Genomic DNA, 19,418 nt, shown 5'->3' with positions numbered 1-19,418 from the left:
CATTCCCGACCCTGCCTCCCTTTCTACTGTCCTCTCCACTTACCATCTCCACCGCCACCACCACCATCCACCACCGCCACTCGGCTGGGAAATGCAGCTGCTGTCAGCTGCCGAGGGCCTCCAGGCTGAGCTCTCACTTTCTGGAATGTGTGGAACCATAATGAGCACGGCCCCCCTCCTCTCCCTCCTCCATCTACTGTGTTCTTCCTCCGTCTTGTTTCAAAGATTCCCCACTCTCTCCTTTTGCAGCGCAGCAGAGGTGAACAGAAAATGTGAGCTGATAAATAGCGAAACAATGAAGTTAATGGAAAGTATTATTTTTCCAATTTCATGAAGTGCAGCTTGGTGGAGTTTTCATTTTTCAAATAAAGGACTCCCAAATAATCCTGCACTCCTCAAATGAAAGGAGTTTAACAAGAAAAAGTGCAGCAAAATCATATAAAATAAGTTGATTGCCTCTCAGAAGTGACAATCTGTTACTATTAATTACCATCTTTTGTTCACAAGCACTGCATCTGCAGAGTTTTCTCTTACTGATGGAAACCCTAGCTAAATGATGGAATCCTCAGGGAGGGTGGAAGGTCTGCATGCAGCTGTGCTTGCCCCGTGTGCTTATGTGGACTCGTGACCCCCGACCTTGAGTCATTACTTACACCTCTCAGTCAGTGCAGGCCCGGCCTCTGGAGGGGATTTGTGACAGCTGAAGGGTGAATGAGACATGCCCAGCACCCTAAATCCAACACTCGGGTCTCCCCTGTGGTTGTAATAATCATAACTCAAGGGCTGATCTCTGACACGCAACCTATTCCACTGGGGAGATGAGGGCATATATAAAGGGCACAATGCGGGATTGTATATCTAGTGAGAAACATGGCTTGAGTGTTTCAATGTTGGTGGCAGCCATTTTTATGTATTCTCTGGTCAGGACATAAATATTATAGACTTTATCCATTCTCAAAGGGAATTCAAAGCATTCCTTGCTCACTCTTTCAATGGGATTAGCTTGCTTTACATATTTCCTATGTAGCGTTTTCATTTTGACCTGTAGAAGTCGCCAGGATTAAGGTTAGCTTTCTGGGTAGCCAGCAGACAACAAAGGTTTGCATTGTTCAGGGAGGTAGAGACCTGCCTCAGCTAATGTATATGCAGAGCTCCATATTCCTGGGATAATTTGCCAAACACGACACAGCGGGTGTCAACTAACGCGCCACTTTTCTCAGGCTTCAACTCAACCTTATCTTTGTTTTGTTCTGCAAGATTGGACTCCATTAGCAGTGCTGATTTCCTTCTTTCTCCGTTTGTTTATCTGTCCATGCAACTGTATGTGTTCTCAATGCATTACATTCTGTCATATCATTAGCATATTCGCTCATTCCACTCCTAACTCATCACTCGGCCCAATCTGTTGTCCATGGGAAGTAATATTTGCTAAAATGAGCCCCTGAAGCAGCCACATAGTGTTGATAATAATGATAGAAATCTAGTTGTCCTTTTGATGCATGAACGCTTTTTAGATCTAATAGCCATATGCTGCTGCTGTTGTTGATGTTGCTGATTTTGTTTTAATCTTGCACAGTGTTGGACATCAAAAACAACATCCAAGGCTGCCCCCGACTGGGTGATGTTGGAGATAAGAGAGCTAAGAGACTCTTGAGGCAGTGTTTGTATGTGCGCATGTGTGTGTTCATCAATGTATGTCAGTGTAAACGCACAAAGTGAATGTCTGCCAAAGGGAAATGCTTTAAAAATGTAAGAGATTGTGTGACTTTCTTAATGAAATGTCAAAGTAATCCTGCTGTGTGTGTGCGTGTGTGTGCGTGTGTGTGTGCGTGTGTATGTGTATGAAGTCTGTCCTAATTGTGTGTATGCTGCAGAACTTACTATCCGGCATTAGATAAGCTGCAGCCTTGCTGGGTCAGGTCCACTGAGAAGGCAACCTATGGCAATCTGCAACCCAAGTACCCAGCAGATAGAAGATTTCCGTCTGAGTCAGGCTTATTACTTTATGTGGTAGGCATGAGGTTGGATGTGGTTGTGACTTTTATATGAAGCACATTTTTTCTCTACAAACAATGGCCATGTGTCCACCTTTCACCGACCTTGTGTGTGCAGGAGATGCTGGACACATGGTTAGAAGTTGCTCAGTATGCTCTTAAGCCCAACATCCTGTTTTTGCCTCGGGCATGTTCAGAAACTTGCTGTTTTAGCCTTCCACAAAAAAAAAGAGCTATTTCTCTGTATTCAGTGCCTGCTGCGCTCTGGTTGGTCTGCCTGCTCTTGACTGCTCTGTCTTCTAAAGGAGGTGCCTTGAAGCTGTACTCCAGGGGTTAAAATCTTGGTAATAAGTGAGTTTCCTGTGATAACAGATTTGCCTTTGCCTTGTTTTTCAATTCAACTGTAAAAATAAATGTTACTTAGCATAAGTTCTAATGGCAGCATTCCATACAAGATGGAGATGAGATTTATTTTTGTGAAGTTTTATTTTATAACATTTTTATTTTTCTCAGGTGGACATAATATACATAATTTGATTTAATGCTAATTTCATTTATATTTACATTTTGTACTTTGCATACAATTGCAAGAGTAACTGTTTGATATGATGCGCTTTGCCTTTAAGGTTGCCCATGGTTACGGTTGGGGGCGCGATATTGCTTTAAGACAAGTGAGGTATCAATTGTGTGTTCAGTCTGTGTATGTCATGTTTTGCTACTGACAGACATTAAAGTATGTGAGACGCAAAACAGAAGCTGTCCCCGTGCTTTTGCTAAGCCACACCCGAAGATATATTTAATTAAGTATGTTTAGTGTTATAGTTAACGGCAAAACAACCAAGGATTAAATCAACATCATCCAAGAAGAGCCGTTACAATATTTTTCTCTTTTACTGTGAAAGTGACATTACATTTTAAGACCTTTTTCTATGCCAGTAAAGACAATCATAGCTCCTTTAGAATGCAGTTTATCAGAATGATAAACCAGGAATCACTCAGTTCTAACTAGTAAACAAATTCACATTTTTTTTGATTAACTTGAAATATGTCTTCTATTTACAGACATACAGTACTGTAATACTAGAGGCCCTTTATTTCATTTGTGGCAAAGTGCTTCACATCGCAGCAAATTTACATCCGCAGCATTATGTTTCACACCCATGTACTATTTACCCGAGACATCTGTGAATCATTGGGCGCTTTTTAAGTTAGCAGAAAATGATCGTGCCAGTCACCAACAAAAATCTGGTCTGAAGTTAACATCACATTTTTCACCTGCTGATCAAAAGAGGCTTTTAAGAACGGTCAGTCAATGCATTAAGACTTATCTTGTTAAACACACGGAACATGTGCCCTGATCATAGACATACATAACAAATACAGACTGGTCCCAGTATTGTGCAATTTCTGGTTTTGTAGTACTGCTCTGGTGTTGTCAGAAAATGCTGCTGCTACCATATCTCAGAGAGCATCGGTGAGTTCCTGTTCCAATAAATGTTTTTTATTTATTTTTATTTTTTAAATGAAATGTCACTTCTTGAACCAGACATCTCTTTCTCAAATATCTGTTTCCTGACTTACAGTATAAAGTCCTCTAATTCATGTTATCCTGATGCAGCTGCACAAAGATGTGTTTTCCTTTTTTTCTCAACCAAAAGCCTGCATTACCCAAAATGCAACTTGGGCCCCAATAGTTCTGCTTGAGAGTTCCATGGGATTTGTAGTCTCTGATTGTTTTGTCTCACAGTGACTCCAGTGACGGATGATGTGCATCAGTGATCAGATTTACGCAGCTCCCTCTGGAGCCATAACAGGCTTTGTATGGTTCCTTTTTACCTAGAAAATATTTCTTACCAAGTACCACTTTTGTCAAACCAGACACTCCAGCATAGAAAAAATGGATACAAAAGAGTAAAATAAAACAATAAAGAAGTAGCAATAAAAAACAAGAAAAAATACAAAGGGGTCCATCAATTTGTAAGATAAAGACATGATTCTAGGTAACAGGTAGTCTTCCAGAGTATACTGTAGATTATGATCATCTAGGTGTCAGGGAAAAATAATCTAGTTAATGAAACTGTCACCTAAAAGCAGATTTATCAAATTACCTTGTCAGATCTATTCTGATTTAATGAAGAATCTGATCCCTGAAGCACTGGGCCTTAGTATGAAAGAAAATAGTTGTCCATTACCGTAATCCATGATATTTGAAAATAAAATGTTAATCGAATCACTCAAGGACTGAATTGGGTGTCTGATCAGACTTGGAATGAGTGGATATAAAGTTTGTGAGTTCGAAATTGGAGAGGAAGCGTGGGTTATTTTGTTACTGTGTGCTTATATTTAATCCAGGACATCATGTTCCGGTGAAATGATTTCCCTGGAACCAATCAGGGGGGGGGGGGGGGGGGGTGGATATGCATAATCATACAGATGGGGAAGGGCTGACTGGATTTCCAAGAACAAAATATGACTCCAACCTTTGAAGGAGAGGAGATGAGAGGTGGAGACCACAGAGAAGGCCAGGATATGACAGGAAAATATGAAGAACGGAGGGGTCAAGAGAGTAGGAAAGGGTAGAAGAAGAGAGGAGAGTAAATTTAATGACCTGTCTGCAAAAGATGAAGAGAAAAATGAAAATGTAACAGACCGAGACTTAAAAGCAAGGTAACAGAAGAGTGGCAAAAAAGAAAGAGAACAAACAGAATAGGAGAAGGAAATAAATGTGGTGTGCAAGCAGGAGGGGAAAGTGCAGGAACAAGAGATAATAGCAGAGCAAAGCTAAATAGATCTCTAGCATCTGTACCCTGGGAGGGAGATATATGTGTCTGCACAGCCCCGCCACAGAGATAGGACAGCACAAGATGAATGAGATGGGTAAATATGCTTGTGCTCATCTTATAACCATCATAGACATTCTGATGATAACAGCAGGTGTGTTATCATCTCTGCGAGTGTGTATGTTTTTCATACTGTTCTTATCTATGTGTGTCTGTCTGAGAGTGCTGATTCACTGAGTATAAGGTGTGTGTGTGTGTGTGTGTGTGTGTGTGTGTGTGTGTGTGTGTGTGTGTGTGTGTGTGTGTGTGTGTGTGTGTGTGTGTATGTGTGTAACACAATTCAACAGACTGAACTTTGTGGTCAATGTGTTGCTTATTTTGTTTCTTACAACCAAACTAAATCACAAACAAAAATGTGGTGGGAACCTTTTAACCACTTGATGGTTTTTGTTTTTGTTTTTTTTTAAATATGATGTAAACTTTTTAACAATACACTTTTTTAAAACAAATCTTGTAATTTCAGTTTTCATTGGCATATCATTGGATTACTGTATAGAGTAGATGTGTAAACTCAGACGCACTTCTACAGTCAAGTAGCCTTTTGAGTATACAGAGTTGGAGATTTATATCACATGAACAACAATGAGAAACTTAACATTCATCTTAGAATGTAGAAATGCTATATTTCTATATAAGTTTGCTGTATATTTTTGGAAGATCTTAGAGACAACTTATATTTTCCTTAATTGTTTTTAAAGAAAAAACGAGTAGAAATAGTTTAAAATCAACTCTGATCTTCAGATAGGGTGAATTCACCTAATGTGGGACAATTTTTGCATTGAAGACTTCTGGGATGTATTGCAACATGAAGCTATACATTAAATCCACACCCAGTACCACTCTGAAATCCCCAGGATGTCCCCTAATCAAACCCAAAGAGAAAATCCAGTTATCACTCATTAAAGAAGTAGTCTTAATGCCAAAGTGTCTCGGACAATCTGCATTTCCTAATGTGGGACAGTGCTGTTCTAAAAGTGGGACACTGAAAAGTCTATGTTAAAAGGCCTAAATCACCTTGTATGAAAACCTCTCAAGTCTGTCACACTCCAGTCTAAAATGTGCAATCCAATGTTCTGTAATTTTACCACTTACAATGTTATTGGTGTTACAAAACACTAAAAAAGGACAATAATAGTTTTGATGCATTTAGTAGAAAGACAATAGGCTATTATATCACCATATCTGTCATACAGAGGAAGCAGAATGTAATGAACATTTTATGCATTAATTTATTTAAAGAATTGCAATGTAACTACGTTAAAATATTTTCTATTACATACGTCTTTCCTGAATAAAATAAATGCTTAGCCAACTAACACCAATACTATCTTGTTGACTAATTGATTAGTTGATCGACAAGTCTTCAAAACTGGGTTTTTCCACATAGAAATATGCAACATAACCAATTTAATAATATCTTCCCTAGAGATGTACTAAGGTTTCTTAAAAATATGTCATTCAGCACGGAAAAAACAACCAATAAGTCAACAAATAGCTCCACTAAACAGGAAACGCATACAATCATAACAGGCATATTTGAATGCAAAAAAACTGTCCCACATTAGGCAAATCATACTGTCCCACAGTGTGGGACAAAGGAAATTTTAATTTAGAATAACAAATACAGAATTCATTTAAAACATAATATAATATTTTTTGATGAACAAGCATATCATAAAAACATCCAGATAAAAAAAAGAAGGATTGTTTTTATTATAAGAAATGTATATCCTTAACATTAAGTTTGTCTAAACAGTATATCCCTGACCTTTGGGTGGTCTTCATGCTGTGTACTTCATATTTGAAGCTTGTATCATTCTAATCTATGATTGGACATTTGAGAAGTCATGTTATTTTGATCACATGACATCACAACTTGTGTTAACCCTTAGTTTTATTGACTTTCATTTGTTGTAGGAAGACCTACACCCACTTGAGCTTAGGTGTCCCACATTAGGCAGTGTCCCACATTTGACTAATTCACCCTACTTCTTTTCCTGGCTGATTTATCTTCAATCCAACTTTACTTTCTCAGCAAGTTGCTGTTTTTTATTTGATTCCTGTAAACGCAGGCATGTGCTTGTTATGCTTGGAAAATAGATAAATAAAATGAAAAAAGCTCCATCAAAGTTAGCCTTTGACGTTTGTTTCTCTTCTATGTATAGATCACAGGCAGCTTCTGAGACTGTTTGTAGCCTACATCTGAGCCGCACAGGTACACAGCGGGGGGCAGGGACTCATGTCTGCGTGTCTCTACAGAGGTCTGTTTGTGAATAAAAATGTGTTGTTTACTTCTATATTAGTCTCACCCAAGAGTGAATGACTTTCACACCTCCACTCCAAATAAAAAGAAATTGCATTTCATGGTTTATGAGTTTGAAATTCTGATTTCCAGGAGAGTTTTTAAAAAGTTAAGGCATATGTAGCACATTCTTGCAGTGTTGCTAAATTCTGCCTCCATTACATGAGCAGAGGGCTTTTTGTCTGAAGCACAGAGATTATCCCTCTTAACCCAGAACATGCCGTTGACCTCTATGATTATCAACAGCTCTATCTCTTTCAAGACTGATACCAAGGTGCCTTAAAAGAGTCTGACTTCAAAAGTTGGAGGAGTCCCCCTGAAGTGTTGAACACTGAGCTGTCCAGCCAGATGCAGGTCTCATGCAGCACCTCCACTATCTATACACCTAAGCCTTTGATGTTAAGACTACAAAGTAAATAAATCCATTTTAACTGTTCAGCAGCTCTGACTTTTTTTTTAGAAAATCTCAACAAATATTTCAACAGATGTTTTTTGGTTCCTTTCTGGTTTGTGGATGTCTCACCCTAAGATGTGTAGATAGAACTTTTGAATGCTTCCCACATATACAGTAACTATAACTTAATTTATACAACAGTTAGTTCTGACTGAGTAATCTGATTGGACAAGAGGCATGCCATCCCTGGGACTTTTAACAACTCCACCTCAGCCAGGTGTTCTGAATTTTGTAAGTTAACATAACCTGTCCTGATTTTACTAGCTGGTACCTCTGATTTGTATAAAATACTTTTATTTAACTGGTTGAATGATAAACATAAAACATAGAGTTAAATGTAAGCTATGGTAGATGGTCTGTGGTAACCACGGACTCAAAATAGGTAGAAAGAGCGCAGAAGAAATTCTGGGTTGCTCAGCAACAGGTCAGTTTGAGTTAAGATGTGGAACTAGATGAATTGGTTCTGTTTTCTTGTGTATGCTGGTCATTAATCTGTTGTGTTAAAGTACATCACACTCAAGGTTGAGATGATGCACTGGATGAGTGTTCAGTACAACATGACTCCGTCTCATGTTTTATTGCTTCAATCAGGATGCAAAAGCTACGGTGTGGCCTACATTTTTCACAAGAAAATAAAACCGCTGTTGGTAAAGTATGCTATCAATTTAGCTACTGAAAGACATCCTAGCCCTGTAAAGCTAACAGTTGCTGTTTCTTCTACTTTTCCATCAAACTTGCATATAGGCCTACAGTAGTAAGACATAACCCATTGCTCTTTTATGTTTGTATTTCACTTGGACATTTGTTGCTATCAAGCTTAAAGGCAGAGTTGGTAATTTTCAAAAGTGCTCAGTGCTCTGTCTACACCCACCCCCTCCCCTCTGTGCTCCCTCAAAAAAATCCACGCCACTCACTTTCATGCACGATTGCCCTTGCTCCAGAAGCAGACCTTGGCATATCGCTTGCATCGTGTAGAAACTTTGTCGTCTCATGTCTCATTCAGCGTTAAGTACAACACTACACTTTATCACAATATATGTTAAAAATATATATATAATATGGGGAATGACATGCGGAAAAAGGAGCCACAGGCCAGGTTTGAACCCAGGCTGCCCACTTGGAAGACTACAGCCTCCATACATGGGGCACACGCACTAACCACTGCGCCACCAGTGCCCCACTCATTTTCTATTGATTGGCAAACATGATTTAAATATTCAAAAGTGTTAATAATTTTCCATTGTACGGTACTTACTTTTTCTAAATTATATTTTGTTTTAACTGTACAAATGGCTGAAAACGTTTGAAAGCCACAACATAAGTATCCCTAATGGTGTTTGTAAACAGGAGTGCAGGGTGAAGGTGAATAAAAGATTAACTTGGAATCAAAACCAGAATGAGAAAAAGAAACGATAAAATAACACAGGAACAAAGGAATAATAGATGTTGCACAACCCTCTTCAGACTCCTAACTTAAATTGGATTTTAACTCCACAGAGTGTAGGTTGTAGATGTTTATTTTCATTCAATTGTCAAGCGCCACTGATGACAAGTTAACAGCTCTGCCTCAGAATGCAAATCATGTTGGCTTTCTCATTTGGCTGCCAGGTGGGGTTCTCAATGTGTCGTTCAAGCGAGTCTTGCTTCCACTACAGAGCCTAAAAAATGTATAATTGAAAAGTGAAATGGTTCCATTGTCAGGCTCTGTTGTTAAGTCTCGGATTCAATACCCGTCATCCTGACAAGCCACCAAATACCTATCTTTAATACCCCTGACACTTCTACAAATGAAACATGGCATTTCTTTTTACATTTCCAGAATGAAAAGGAAAAATCTGTGACTATTGTTAACTATGAGTGGTTATTTAACCTATTGTATGCTGCCATTACGAGCTCAAAATGCACTTAAATAACCAAATACATCACACATGACATAATTATGCCATTAACCAGGGTTTCATTCCATATAATGCATTTTGCAGCAACAAAAAACACATTACAAGTAAGAAAATGAACAAAAAGCCTGAGGAACAGAACTTTGACTGGATTTCTTTATGATAACGTCTTATTGTATGAAGAAAAACATCAAATAAGATCTCCTTTTCTGGGATTCTTTCCTAGTGCAGAAATTTTTGACCACTCATATATACCTTGCCTGCAGCCACTGCTATAAACGGCTCCCCTGATGACAGTTCTGTGCATTATAATCCCATTTACTGTCATGTAAATCTTGCCTTACAAGAGAAGACAATCCAAACCCAGCACTGGAGTGCTGAGGAGAAGGTGTAATTCTTCTTAAAAAGAGAGGCGTGTGATATTAACATATACACTATACAAGCTACACCGTCCATATAATAATGAGATACACGGTGATAATGGAGTCCCTTTGGAGGATATCTTGTGAAAAGAAATGTCTACCAAAAAAATAGCATGTTTCATAGTATAGTTCAAGATGCAGAAAATATATTTGGACACACAGAAATGTACCAAGGTCTCGTGATCATGCCGTCCAATGCAGCTCATGCATCAGTAGGCTCAGGGGTACAGCTTTGTGTGTTGGTGTTGGCTGCTATTTTGGATCACATTTTGTCTTCTTTCAATAAAATCAGAGAGAGAACAATAGCCAGCAGCACTTATGTTAATGTGTATGCTTATATTTAACAGCTCTTTGCCTATTTTTCAGCGTGTGTGTGCTTAAAATGTTCAGCCTTTATGTACTATAATTTTGGCAACAGTTGAAAAGAAACATAATACATGTGGGTTTTGTGAACATGTATAAATATGTTTCTATATTGTCTGTGCTTCAAATGATAAAAAGGAAATGTATTGCACTAGCTTGTGTTTGTCATTGTACATGTTCCCCTCAAAGAAAACTGCTCTAAGCTCTCTGTTTTATTGCAATATTTGTTCTCTCAGAATGGATCACACGTTGTTCTTACTGTGTTGTCCCTGCTCAACATCTGTATTAACAAAAGACTTAGTCATCATCAAACTACATACGCAACAAGCCAGAGGCAAGAACATATCTCTCTCCCATCATGGACCATGCAAGAGTACTGTGAGGCAAATCATATTTACACATACATGTCTGTGTTCAGCCATTAATCAGACATAGCTCCAAAGCGTCCAAACAGGAATATAAAGGGATGTCTTCTGTAAGTCATCCATGTGATTGTCTTAACACATCATATAAAACACCTTGCAGGGCTACGTTTGACATAGATGGAAAACAGCTGATACTTTTTAGTAGACATGAACGGCAAAATAAATCACAGCCCACAAAAGGATAGCTTGGTACTACTGGGTATACAGACCAGTGTCCACTTGCAGAATGCCCTCAAACTGTAATTATAGAGGAGAGAGTGATAGTCTTTCTGTATTTGTGAAACTGGATTCATGTCTTTGTCCCTGCATCCAACAAAAGAAGTAGAATGAGAAGGGTAAGAAATGATCAAAGAGAAAGCCATGTTACTGTAAGATGGCTCCAGACATTGTGCAACTCACACAACATTGTGCACAGGACCATTTAGGTGTGTGCAAACCAAAAGTATAAAGATATGTCAGCAAAATGAACGCTGTCATGTCTTGATTCATTAAATCCTCCAGGGGAGATTTCTCTGATGGAAATCAACCACAGATATTCTGTTTCAGCTAGAAATCCCATTTATATTTTGCTGGTGATTCTATGTTTCACTATAAAAAGTACGTCACACTGGCTTCAGCTCTATGAACCCAGAATTAAAAAAAAATCAATAGGGTGTAAGGTTTCTCCGAGGTCACAGTTCTGTTTGTACCTCCGTTTTGGGGTCATAGTTTGGTACGAGTTCTAAGGTTCTGTTATTTAGAGCTACCTGTGACAGTTGGTAGAGCCCAGAGTGTTTTAAACATTAAACACAAAATAAATAAAAAAGTGAAAGCATGCAAAATAAGAAAAAAACCCAACATAAATGAATAACATCTCCTGATTTGAAAAATATAAAATAAATACAATGTTAATTATGAGACAAAATATGTGCCTTTAGGAGAAATGTATCATCTTTATGATTTATGAAGTGTGAAATCACACGCTATCTGTTGTTAGAATAAAATGAGTGCAGCAGTGCTCAATTACTGCTCATGTTCGCCAGTAAAGGACCACGGACTGGCTAATGTGCTCATGGGATGGGACATTTGTAACGACAATTGAGCACTTTTAATACACAATGGTTTCCTCTACTACTGCAAATTTGCTGATAACCTTAAAACATATTAGAAAACCTTTCTGCTTTCCTATCCAGAGGTTTTGTAAAACAGCAGAGATAATAACTTTTGGACACCTGTTTTCTTTTGCCTAGCTCCATTGATTGGCACATCTGTGTGACGTTGTGTGATATTCATCAGCATGTTCGACATGTTTCTGATAACATACTACACTGTGACTCTCAAGTATTCCCTCACAACTGGTTAAAAGAAGCAGGAGGGACTTCTTGCTTGCCATCTAGCTAAATTAATGTCTTTTTTTGTGTGCTTCTTCTTCTTCTTCTTCTTCTATTGTTGTTTAATAGTGGTTAGCAAACAGTTACAACAAATTACTAAATTAAGATTTAAAGTGAGTCCGGCCTAGACTTGCATACCGGGGAAGGGACAGTCAAGCAGGTTCACAGGTTCTGTCAGGGCAGCCCCATGGATGCATGGAGCTAGCTGTTTTTAGCTCTTTGTAACATGTTTCCCTTTATTTGCAGCGTGTTTCAGTCATTGCATTAATTTTGGACTTTTGCATTCGATTTTCAAATGTCATTTCTGAGTTTGCTGCACAGTTTTCCTGTCGTAAGTTGTTTCGGCCTTTGCAGGTAGATGGCCCTTGTCAGCCACGGTATTATGAAAAGAAGAGAACAACTTTCAAAATAGATTGGTTGTTGAATGGAGGTCGAGTCGATAATCTCTGTTACTTCAAAGGAAAATGTAATTGCTGATTGACTTTCAGGACACATCTTTAAGAAAATCTGATACTTGGGTTGATTTTTGGTCCAAAAAAAAAATCTGACTGAACAAGGGAAATCCAATGAGTGATCAACAGAGAAGGACTAATAAACGCAATTGATGAAATGGGATTACTGCCTACAAAGCAGCAAGATGCCCTTTCTCAGGGAGTCACCCAGTTGAAACATGTACAATGTGTCACCTTTTTAGCACCATAAATACAACAACAGCATGTCAGAACTAATCATTTTTGCCAAAGACAACCTAGCTAATAGAGGCCTTTTGTAGGGGCCGGCATAATGAGGCATCCCGGTGAGGAGCCAGCTCTTCATTGGTGATGAATATATAAAGGTGATGTACGCTGTCTATGTGATTCTCTCAGTTCTTATTATGCCTTTTGAAATTGTAGCACTCCCAAGCAACCGCATGTCAATCAAACGCACACATGTGGTTATAGTGTGTGTGTGTGTGTGTGTGTGTGCGTGTGTGTTTCTGTTTCTTTATCATTCCTTGTATGTCAGGCCTCCGGGAGGAACATCAATGTCTGTGTAGCCATGAGGGAGTTGTGCTCAGTCATTACAGCATCATGTGGCCTTGTCTAATTGTCTCACAGTATCTTTCTTACCATTCATCGCCCCTGGATAAAAGGAGAAGAAGGTGTTGTTGATTGTGCATTATATCTGTGTGAGAGATTCAAAACTCAAGGTGGGAGCGTTCGTCAAGAACAAAAGACCCGACAAAAGGCTGAGGTATTGTGAAAATAAAAGGGACACGGAGATGGGGAGGATGGTGAGGAGGGGCAGACACGCTTTTAAGAGTAGATTAAAAACAGTGTGCTTATAACAAAGATGTTAAAGCAGTCGCACATGTGAGGGTCAGCAGATTCACACTCCACATTTTAATGAGAAACTGATGCATGTGTAGACTCCGCCGCCAGTGTGATCACAGACCGTCGCTCGGATATCACACAAAAGCGAGACAGCAGAGAAGAAAAGAGCAGAGACATGGAGTTATGCTTCCTTTTTTTTGCTTTGAGAGCTTGTGGGCAGACAGACATTAGCAGAAGTTTTCCCCTCCCCTCTCTTCATTTCCCTCTTCGTTTGAACTCCTCATTTCTCAAATTTCTTTTTCTTCTGTGATTAGCAGTGTCCTGTCAACACCTGCCATATTTCTCTGACAAGGCGTCATTAAGTGCAGGGAGAAATGTGTTTTAAATTGAATACTGAGAGCTCTCCGAGACTGTTTGTGCGGCACTGTCGGGCTTTTTTAATTAAGGTAGCTTAACAAACATGTTTTTCTGCAGAGTAAAAACAATGCAGGTCCTTTCAGAGTGTCTGACTGTGAACTGTTGATAATGGCTTTACTCTATAGTCAGCCATTCACATTGGACAGCTTGGCTTGAATGTTATATATCAAAGAAAACAGGCGTTGCAGAGTCTATTCCTGGAGAAGTTCTAATGCACATTTAATGTTTGTGAGTTTAATACAATCTTAAGCAGGTAGTGCCTCTTATTTCCCTCCCAGAATCTCTGAATGTGAAAGCAGAGTCATAAAAGATTATGTTAACTTTTTAAGAAATGCCTCCCTAATCGTAACTTCTTCTGCTTTGGGAAACAAACACTCTTAAACAGCCACACTTAATACTTGAACTTCTAGTGGGAGTGCATAACACAAAAATGGATGATACACATATTAGAAAGACTCTATTACAGTTTTTCATTAGCATGCAGCACACAAGGAGAGCTTTCATGAATTCTTCATTCACTTGCAGATGTAATGAAGTCTTTTCTTGTAATTTGGCCCATCAATAATTAGCAGACCTCACTGAATGGTCTCGGGAAATGGTGGCTGTGAGAAATCCTATACCATTAATATTGCATTGAACTCTTTCCAGCTTATTAGCAAGGCTGGGTCCTTAATGAGCCAATCGTCCTTAGTATTGTCAATATTTTATCCTTATGTACCTTTGCCGATTGAGATTTGGACATCGAGTGTTAAGGTTAATGACCCCAAACGCGAGGGTCAAGAGGGCAATGGAGGAATGTTTTATTTTTTTCTTGAGCAGAATAACTGAGTTGAAGAGGAAAGTGTTTAAAAGATAATCTTGAAATAAGTTTGTAACCAGGTCACTCTAACTGTGCACACATTTTAGACTTTCATATAACATTTACCTGCCTTTCCAGGCATACACTACCTTTGTCTTACTGTATAAAAGTTCTCCCTAAAACCAAGTTATTCAGAGTTAAAACTGGATTTGAATGTTATGATTTGAAAATTCCACTTGTTTAGCTATCAGTTTTCAGCTAGACAATCTTCATTGTCCTATTTAATAAAAATAAAAAAATTGGCTCATCTCGATCCAGATAAAGACTTTTTAAGATCACCATACAACGATCACTCAACAATGTTACTCACAGTAGCTTTGAATTAAAGGCAGGGTTGTAATTTCCTCCCGATACACTTTTCAAAATTTTGGTTAAAAAATGTCTAAGGTCCTGACAGAAAATTTTAACTCATGTGCTCTGAAAAAGGAACAAAGAAAATCCGTCATCTGTAGCAGTTCGACCAATGTCTGCCATGAGGTACCAATCTGATGAACCAATCATGTCTCTCTGTCTCCCTGCTCTTTCTCTACCCCTTGCGTGCAATAGCCGAAATTCAAAGCGTGTCACTAATGACAGAGTTTATACTGTGAGTTTGTCGTTGGCCGTTGTGATTAGTAAAATAGTCATGTTTCTTTTTTTAAAGATGAATGATGATAAAGTTTAGTGTTTATTTACTGCTGAATGAGACATGAGACGACGTAGTTTCTACATGATGCAAGCGATATGCTGAGGTCTGCTTCTGGAGCAACGGTGCTCATGCATGTAAGTGAGGGGCGTGGCTTTTGAGAAGGCACAGAGGGGAGAGGGTGGGTACAGATCACTGAGGGAATGCTACTTTAAAAATCATGCTAGTTTTTGAAAATGACCAAATGAGCAACAAATGTCCAAGTGAAATACAAATGTAAAAGAGCAATGGGTTATGTCTTACCTAGAACTACTGTAGGCCTATATGCTTTAAAGGGTTATTAATCACAATTCATTTATGAAATTCAGACTGAATCCAGCCCTCTGCAACAACCAAATTGATCCTGATTTTTTTTTTTATATTAAAGTCATCCCAATACTAACTGAAAGTTATAAACACATACAGGAGATGTTATACAGTTAATGGACCAAACTGGATCACCTGATGTGATTCCATTTTGGAATCCCTCTTTTATTTTGGTCCAGCCATCGTCAAGATTTGATCCACCCCGATAGCTGTAATCCAATCAGATTATTTTTGAACAAAAAATCCATGATGTTGCAGCCTACAGTTTCTAAATGAAATATATATTCAGAAGGAAGTCAGCTGAATTTCTCCTCATTTTGTTTGAATCTCGTCTCAATCCATAATGCCGCCTGTTTTCTGTCTTTCATTTCCCCACAGCTTTCTAATCAAAACTCTGCCCGTAATTAATGACTGAGGGCTGTCTAGGTACTGGCAGGGGCATTCATACACTCTTTAATGGTACCACATGTTCATTAGCCTGAGTCCACCTACACACCACTAATGGGCTGCACATAGCCCAGTCATGAAAATGCAGTCTCACATTGGCTGATAGTTTTAGAAACTAGAGAACAGAATAAAAGGAACAACAAATAGTGTCTCTCTGTAATTGGCAGTACACAAAGGTGATGTGCAAATTTTGAGCCTTTGTATTGAGTAGCGAGCTGCTTTTTTGATAGGTGTGAATAGGGCTTGATCAGACTGCAGTCACTTGGATTAGACTGCCAGATTTACAAATCGACTTCATAGCTTGTTGTGTTTTTGTTGTTGCTGTAGTTTTGTTTCTGTACCAATGGTGTTCATTAAAATCTCCATTTTGCTTTAAGTCTTAACTGAAATGTACATCTGCGTTCATCAAAGGACATTAAAAGAAAGCAGATTGAAACTTGTGTGGTATCAGAAACAATAAAGGTGCAGGGGGGGCTTCTAAAGCAACCACAGTTTTGAATAACAGTGACCATTAATTGTACACCAAACACACCCAGAATTTTCTTTTTCATTGTTAGTTGTCACTCTGTCAGCATACAATGATGGAAAACAATAAAGATGTTATCCTCTAAACAGTACCCTGACAGCTATTGAGCTGTCATTATACCATCATGAAGTCATTTCCATGCCTAACTTGAAAGCCTATGATTATGATTAAAAACAACAGTGAAATGTCAATCAATGCCATGCCATTATTGCCTCAGATTCTGTCTCTGGAGATACCCACATGCTTGGTTTCATTTTTCGGTCCATTTTCTATTATGATCCTATTATGATCACAGTGGGGGGCACATTATTGCATGCATTTCTGAAAACCCTTGGCAAAGTGTTTTCTTAAACTTATGCTGTTGTAATTCCAGGAATGATGCGTGAAATGAAGTAGTCATTTATCACCCATACTAGACAGGTGGGATGATGGGGAAGGCAAAAGTGAGACATCTGATTCAAAGGGTCCCCCATTTTATTACCCAAATAGTACCATGCATGACTAGTCTAAAATTGGATTAAATTATAGACCATTATAGTTGCATACCATTGTATTGAAATTGGAATACTATTGTTGCCTGGCAACATAATCATACACGTAATGATTCTACTTCTTCCATCGCTAAGTCAGGATTTGAGCAGACAAACATGTGTCATCATCTTTTTTGATATCAAAGCCATACCCACTGGAAATCAGTGGATGAATAAAACTCCAATGTCTGATGGAATGGGACCATAACTGTTTTATTTATGATCATGTAGGACATTGCACAGTTAACAAAGAAGTTAACTTGTGTCAGGGCCTTACATGTAAGTTAACGGTCTAAAACAAAAAAACAATCGAACGACAACCTTTAGCGATGGTTTCAAAAGTGCACCCATATTTCAGAAGCTAATAATCCATTATGAATTTTTCTTCTACCTGTTGGACTTTTTATAGACACACTGTGTTAGCTGAAACATTGCTGACTACTTGAGCATTGCTGCATGACAGTGTAGACCTTGACTGGAACTGCAGAGTGCTTAAAGCTGCACAGGGTGAATTCCTTATCTGCATATTCGTGGCTCTGCATTTCTGCTTCTTTTTTACATGAAGGCATAGGAGCTAGCTAATCAGACTTCCCAAGTCAAAGGTTGCAGAGCTGGAGGAGAGAAGGATACTCCTGGGAAGGGCATGTCCAGATGTATTTTTCCCATTCCTTCACGTCTCCTCTATTTTCCATTCTACCTGCAAGTCAAGCAGAACAGCATGCAGACAGCTGCACATTAAACCTACCAGAATGCTTAAGTAATATATTCACGGATGCATGAATTCTGCATTTTTCTTTATTATGCTGGTGTGTTGAGGCTATTTGTGTGGTATAGGTTACATTCATACACCACCAATCCAACAATTGCCCCTGACAAAGAACTTGCCAGGGCCGTTGCTATACAGTACTGTCAGTCAAAAGATATGCAACCTCATATACTTCTCCTGCTGCTGCTTAATTTATCATGTAGAATGAAATTGGAAAACCTATTGTGGCTAGTAAGTGCAAAGGCTCAGCAACAGCTGAAAATATGTTCACTTAGAAAAATGTGAAGCATATTTAAAAATGCTGCAAACAACCAGAAAGAATGCAATGACTGAAATCGCTCACATGCTACAAAATAAACAAACATGCTGCAAAAAGCCGAAACAACTGCATGAACATAAAACTTAATACATAAACAAAACAGGTCAACAACACACATATTCAGAAATCAACTGCGAGGAAACAAACGTTTACTTTTTCACCAAAACACATCAAGAATAAATAGACAGTTTTTATTTATTTAAAGCTTCTTGCTTTAAACAGTGGTAACAAAAAACTGCAAGTATTTTGAAAACGTGAACAAATATTTATTTTGTTTGTGTATGAGCCTGGGAGATGTAGTATTGTTGACATAAGTATACCGCAATGCAAAATACCAAAAAAATCATGATTTTGTGTCTGATTAAGCTTAACAGGCAGAGTGAGTGCTGAGAAAAGGTTAAAGCCAATCCTCAGCTGCAACATACTACTCAGAATGAAATGTATCCCCAATCACAACCAGCTGCATTATCCCGTACCCATCCATATAGCACTAAGAGATAATAAAGCTAGTGAATGTGAATGTAACTGCTCTGCTACATGATGCATAATTGCCCTATTAATTGCTTGTTCGCTGCAGAACTGTTGTCGGGCTTTGGTACCATATCTCAGAGCGTGTCCCGGTGGGGTGATACTCTCCTCTTCCATTCCTGGCCTTCATCGCTCTTCTGTCCTCAGTCTTCCTTCCTGTAGCTTGTGTTTATGTACTGAGGCAGAGAGCAGCAGTCTCATCACCATCATTTGGATGAGAGATGGAGTCATCATCAGCCAAGTCCCATCGCTGCAGCCCCTTCACAATTGGAAAGAAGGGGGATGCTGTGTTACCATGACGACCACATCATATTGGTCAAAGTGAGACCATGCAAGCCAAAAACTCTGACTTGTTTTAATTGTATTTTTTGTCACTATGACCGTCCTGCTATTGCTGGTGGTGGTGGGAAGGGAGGGAAATTGTAATGAGGCATCTGTGAGGGATGCCAATCTGCAGGGAAAGCTACTTTATGCAGAAATCCAATTTAAGAGATTGGCTTAGCGACTGAGTCACTGAAGGTAAATCCAATGGTAATTATAGGTAAATCAAAGGTGAAAGCATGCAAAACACTCCTGTACACTGCTCTCTCTCATTCTCACTCACTCTTATTTGCTCTCATCCTCCCTCTATACTCAGTACCACACATCATTTTAGCT

The sequence above is a fragment of the Labrus bergylta genome, chromosome 4 (genome assembly GCF_963930695.1).
Source record: "Labrus bergylta chromosome 4, fLabBer1.1, whole genome shotgun sequence".
Lineage (NCBI taxonomy): Eukaryota > Metazoa > Chordata > Actinopteri > Labriformes > Labridae > Labrus > Labrus bergylta.
This window is presented reverse-complemented; position numbering follows the sequence as displayed.